Genomic DNA, 6000 nt, shown 5'->3' with positions numbered 1-6000 from the left:
ACTTTAGGGCAGAAAGCATTAAAGATTAGGTTAATTAATCCCCCTGGTCCAGGTTTTTATTGCCTAAACACCTTAGAGACGAGTCCAGACCCATCTCTACCTTTTGAGATTTAACTTCAGGCAAATATGGAAATATAAAGTTGGAACATTTTAAAAGGCGTCAGAGGAGACACAGTTAGACTAATATACTCTACAAGGTTCTTGGTTATGCAGTAGTGATGGTTTATTCCAGTGAATGAGGAATGCCAAAACCCTCTGCTGACTTCCTGGTAAAATGCATTTGAGTTCTGCTGGGTCACATACTGCTGCTCATTACAAATCCTCTCATGACTGTATGCAATTTGTGGCCGTGCTCTGCAGCCTTTTTGTCAGCAGGCAGGAAGCGTCGACTCCCTCCTCCCCTTCATTGCTCTCCTTTTTTTCTTTTTTTCTTTTTAACACCATGGGGACGTGACCCTGTCTGCAAATTGTCATAATTAGCCAGGAACATCTAGAATGATGGGTTTAATGTGCGAAAGACGTCAACTCTGCTCACTCAGGCACAAGTTGACTGAACTCTTTTTGCTTGGGACATCAGAGGAGAGCAAACCAAAGAATGCAGAACCAGAGGAGAGAATCCACAAAGGTACTTCTGATTCCCGTGCGGTCCCAGCGTTAAAAGGGCAAGCGGCTGATTAGATTGCTGAAACGGAGGCGAGACATCCTGCAGTAATAATCCTGGGTGTGAGTGGGAGTAGATTGTCAAGATAATGTCTGATGCCCATCTGATTCGTCTAACAAAGCAGCTGCTGATTTGTATTTATCCCGACAGGACGCATCTAAATCAACTTCTGGATGACCTCTTTCATAGACAAAGCAGCGGAGATGACGTTTCCTCTGTGAAGAACACAGGCAGTGTTGGACTAATCTTCTCAAGTGTCAATTTAAACTGTGGGGACACAGCAGGACTCGCACCTTTCCGCAGCTTTTTTCTAGCCCTGGCCAGCACCGTCTTACAGCTCACTGATCTCTTTATCCATGTAGAATTGATGAACCTCCGCTTTTCTAACGTGATAAAGTCTTGTACCTCGGAGGCCTAAAATGTGTAACCATAGCAGCAGCAGCAGCAAGTTTTTGGGGTCTTCAAAAAACTGGAAAAAGGTTTCTAACAACAGCATTTTATTATTTGAAAACGACAGAAAAGACTTCATTTGCGGTCCTTGGTGGGTCACAAACGTAAAATAAAGGAACATATAAAAACTAGAAAAACAAAATTTCTGAAGAAATTTAGCCGGGGCCTGCCAAGGCGCACCCGTCGGGCTTGGGCCCGGCGTCGTCACGCCACAAATCGGCGTCGACGCCAAAGAACGCCGCAACGTAACCAGTGGCACGCGGAGAACCACAAGAACGTTAAGCGAGGCGGACGTGCACCATTCAGTACGATTTAAAATGTTGTCAAGGCTTTTATTTTGGAAGTTTTGTTAAACTTCATTTCAAAGGGCCAAACTAATCCCATGCGTAATAGTCCTTGGGTTAAAATAGTTATATAATGCTCAAAACACAAGTAGCTGATGTAAAAATATTCAAGGCTTTTATTTTGAAATTTTCAGTATGCTCCATTTTAAAGTTCCGAACTAATCCCATGTGTAACAGTGCTTTGGATGAAAAAGTCATATACGGCCAAAAAAAGCAATTACGTCATGTAAAATATTCAAGGCTTTTATTTTGAAATTTTCAGTATGCTTAATTTTAAAGTTCCAAACTAATCCCATGTGTAACAGTGCTTTGGATGAAAAAGTCACATAAAGCCACAAACAGCAATTACGTCATGTAAAAATATTCAAGGCTTTTATTTTAAAATTTTCAGTATGCTTCATTTCAAAGGGCCAAACTAATCCCATGTGTAACAGTGCTTTGGATGAAAAAGTCAAATAAAGCCAAAAAGAGCAATTACATAATGTAAAAATATTCAAGGCTTTTATTTTGAAATTTTCAGTATGTTTCATTTTAAAGTTCCGAACTAATCCCATGTGTAACAGTGCTTTGGATGAAAAAGTCATACAAAGCCAAAAACAGCAATTACATGATGTAAAAATATTCAAGGCTTTTATTTTGAAATTATTATTATGCTCCATTTTAAAGTTCCAAACTAATACCATGTGTAACAGTGCTTTGGATGAAAAAGTCAAATAAAGCCAAAAAGAGCAATTACATGATGTAAAAATATTCAAGGCTTTTATTTTGAAATTTTCAGTATGCTTCATTTTAAAGTTCCAAACTAATCCCATGTGTAACAGTGCTTTGGATGAAAAAGTCATATAAAGCCAAAAAGAGCAATTACATGATGTAAAAATATTCAAGGCTTTTATTTTGAAATTTTCAGTATGCTTCATTTTAAAGTTCTGAACTAATACCATGTGTAACAGTGCTTTGGATGAAAAAGTCAAATAAAGCCAAAAAGAGCAATTATGTCATGTAAAAATATTCAAGGCTTTTATTTTGAAATTTTTGTTAAGCTTCATTTTAAAGTTCCAAACTAATACCATGTGTAACAGTGCTTTGGATGAAAAAGTCAAATAAAGCCAAAAAAGAGCAATTACGTCATGTAAAAATATTCAGGGCTTTTATTGTGAAATTTTCAATATGCTTAATTTTAAAGTGTAAAACTAATCCCATGTGTAACAGTTACTGAGTTAAATCAGTTATATACAGCCCAAAGCAGCAATTAGTTGTAAAGGCCAGTTCAGTCCTGATCTGTTTCAACTGAGTATTCCACTATAGATAGAACTACAGCGATGCGTATTCGGTCCTAACCAGCAGCCAATAGCCTCTTGAGTTCCGTTGCTATGGCAAATAATGGTCTCAGCAGGTGTGAGCTCTGAGCTCTGAGCTCTCAAACACACAAGTGTGTTTGAGCAAACACACTTTACTGAAAAAAAGCATTGGAAACAAATCCTTCTTGTTCGGGAACCGTAATACATATTCGAAAAGCGTTTTAAGCGTATGACAGTTCAATGTGTCTTCTGCGATAGTCCCGAGATTCATATCTGTACCTCACTCAGAGCATTTACAGTGATGAGAGAAAGAAATGTTGTGCCCAGATATGAACCGAGATGGGCTGTCACTCTAATTTGAAGAAAAATGAGAAACTTTGGGTCGCTTAGAGGCAAATTGTGGACAAACCGTAACTGGTATCGACGAGCCGTCTTCACTTTCGAAGAGATCACAGACGTATCTACAAAATGAAATTTGAATGGCATTTCTAGGTGAATTTGTGACGACACAGAAAATCCTCAAAAATAGGGTATTTCTAGGATTTTTCCCATTGACTTATAATGGGGTTTTTTTCGTAGTTTTTTGCGAATTATGTCGCCACGTTAAGCCCAAATCCCACCAGAAGTAATAGCTGGAATGGCGTGAATTTTCTGCAGGTTTTGATACCTCATTTGTAGGTGTGCACCAAGCGGTATGAGCCGCATTAACGGTTACGGAAGAAAAATAAAGAATAAAGAAACACTTTCTCCGACAATAGCAATAGGTTCCTGCCATTGCTTTGCATGGCAGGCCCCAACTACACTAAGTCTAGGAATAATGCCAGATATAAGTAGTGAAGAACCCATACTTTAAAGATTTATTCTCTGAGATGAAATGCTTTTCCATTCTGTGGGCAGACAGTTCAAAGATGCTGTGGATATTTATAACTGTGCTGGAAAAAAAAATTCTAAAATTTGATATTTCAAAATGTTGCAGCATTATGTTAAAACACACCATCCCTGCTCCTTTAGCTTGTCTCTTCAGAAGAAACTCAGAAACGAGGATTACAGATGTTGAAGCGTTTTAATAGGAAAACCAGGAGTTTAAATTATTTCATTCAGTTCTTAAATATAAAATGTTAATTTTTTACTGGAACTTGACATCCAAATGAATGAGGAATTTGTTTTGCTATGATAAACATCTATGTGGTAACAAATGTTGTTTATTTTAATTAGCGCTAATGGTGAGATTATGTATGTGCATCATGTATTCATGCTGATAAAGAACCAGCTGGATGCTTTTATTTTAGTTGAGAGGACGACTCAGAAACATCATTTTAAATTGTGATTTTTATTTATTTTTTGCTCACCAGGCGGTTTTCTGGTTCTCTTTACCAAAGCGAGTGGAATCTTTCATTTGCGACAAACACCAGAGATATTATCAGCGATAATATCTCTGCGTGATGTTATGAGGATGCTGTAGCAGATTATGTCATCAAATTCACTGGAAATTTACTTTGAGAAAATTTGCATTTTTATTTGTCGCAGACGTATTTTTTAAAGTGGTAAACCTCTCCGTATTTTTACAACTGAAAATGGTCTTTTCTCCAACAAACAGTAGTGATGCTACTGACCTGACTGAGCAAGTAATCAAGGAGGCCTAATCAGATGAAAATGTTGAAGCAGGTGTCTGTGGGAAGTGAGCATCTGCTGCGACCTGCTGTTTCCTCTTTCTCGCGTTAGTGGAAATGTGTTTCTCTCAAAAAGCAGATATTCACCTAGCAGGAAGGAGGGGAGCGGCGCGCTGCTGCTTGATGGTTCTGCAATGCCAGTTTAATTATGTAAGCGCACATAATGATCATGTTGTGGTCACATCACTCCTGTTAAATGGCCTGGAGATTATATCAGCTCATATGTTGAAATACAGAGTGGGAATGATGTAACGGCAGAGGAGAAAGATATGATAGAGGTTTATCGAAACTGACATCTTTCCCCAATGTTTTTGCACTCAGATTCCAAATATATAACAAGATTTTTTTCTTATTTGACGCCTTACAAATGTAAGATTGACTAATTCGACATTTTAGAGAGAGAGAAACTAAGTTTCAGCTTTGGATTCAGCCGAAAGGTAAAGCTGTTGTCAGGTAAAGATAATAAATCTCTGACAAAGGATGGATTCTGTCGTTTTAATCGGAGCTGCTGTCTAGTTGTGCTGCAGATACAGAGCTGTTCAGTTTAACTCTTGCCGTGCTGAAACAAGAAAAAACAAGAAAAGAGAGATTTTCAAATCTTAATAGAGGGAATTTTCTAGATTAGATTGGGCATAATGAGACATTTGGTTATAGATGTAGCGTTTGCACCATTGCAAAATTATTTGCTTTTTTGTCACACTTGACGGCTTCAGGTCATCAAATATATTTTCCTATTACATAATGATAAGCTAATCAAATATAGGATGTAGAATTCAAATGATGATTTCATTCACTAAGAGGGAAGAAAACTGGGCAAAGGAAATGGCTCTGTGTCATTTAACTGACCTCTTTGTTAAATCATCATTTCATTGTGGTTAGCCAGATTTTTTGGGCAATTTCATTAACCCACAACTCAACAGACCACTTTAGTTGAACCTGTCTAACAAACTGAAATAGGCTAGATTACTACTGGTGGTCAAAAGGTTCACAAATATGATGCTGATATGATCAAAATGCATATTGTTGATCCCCAAAACTTTTAGAAAATATTCTTTGGATCAAAAAGACAAAAGTGGATTTTTTTTTTTTTTTTTTTTTTTGGATGTATTTCAGGAAAAGAACATCCACAGACAAACAAGGTGGTGGCAGTATTATTGTCTGGGGCTGCTTCAGGAATTTGATCATTTGGAGTATTTAATAGAAACACGATTTCCTATAAAGGTCTAGTTAAAGTCTAGAAATAAGCATGATTGAAATTCAGTGGCATAACCTTAAAATGGATAGCTTATGTTAAAAAACTCAAATAAGGCTGAAATAAAACAATTTTGAAAAGCAGACAGTGCCAAAACTCATCCGGTGTTGTCATAGTGTTAGAAGTTGTCACCAAGGATGGCACAACAAATTAGGTTTAGGAGGCAACAACGTTCTAGATAGATTTCTGTAATTATTGAAATCATAATTTCAGACCTGTTTTTTCAGTTTGCTCAGATATTCAAGATGTACTTTATTAAACTTTTAAGTTAAACGTTTAAATTTGTCAGAAGAAAAGCAAAAACAGAATAAATCAATCTGTAGCA

Source organism: Xiphophorus maculatus, chromosome 16 (genome assembly GCF_002775205.1).
Source record: "Xiphophorus maculatus strain JP 163 A chromosome 16, X_maculatus-5.0-male, whole genome shotgun sequence".
NCBI classification, from domain to species: Eukaryota; Metazoa; Chordata; class Actinopteri; order Cyprinodontiformes; family Poeciliidae; genus Xiphophorus; species Xiphophorus maculatus.
Note: the sequence above shows the minus strand (reverse complement) of the source record.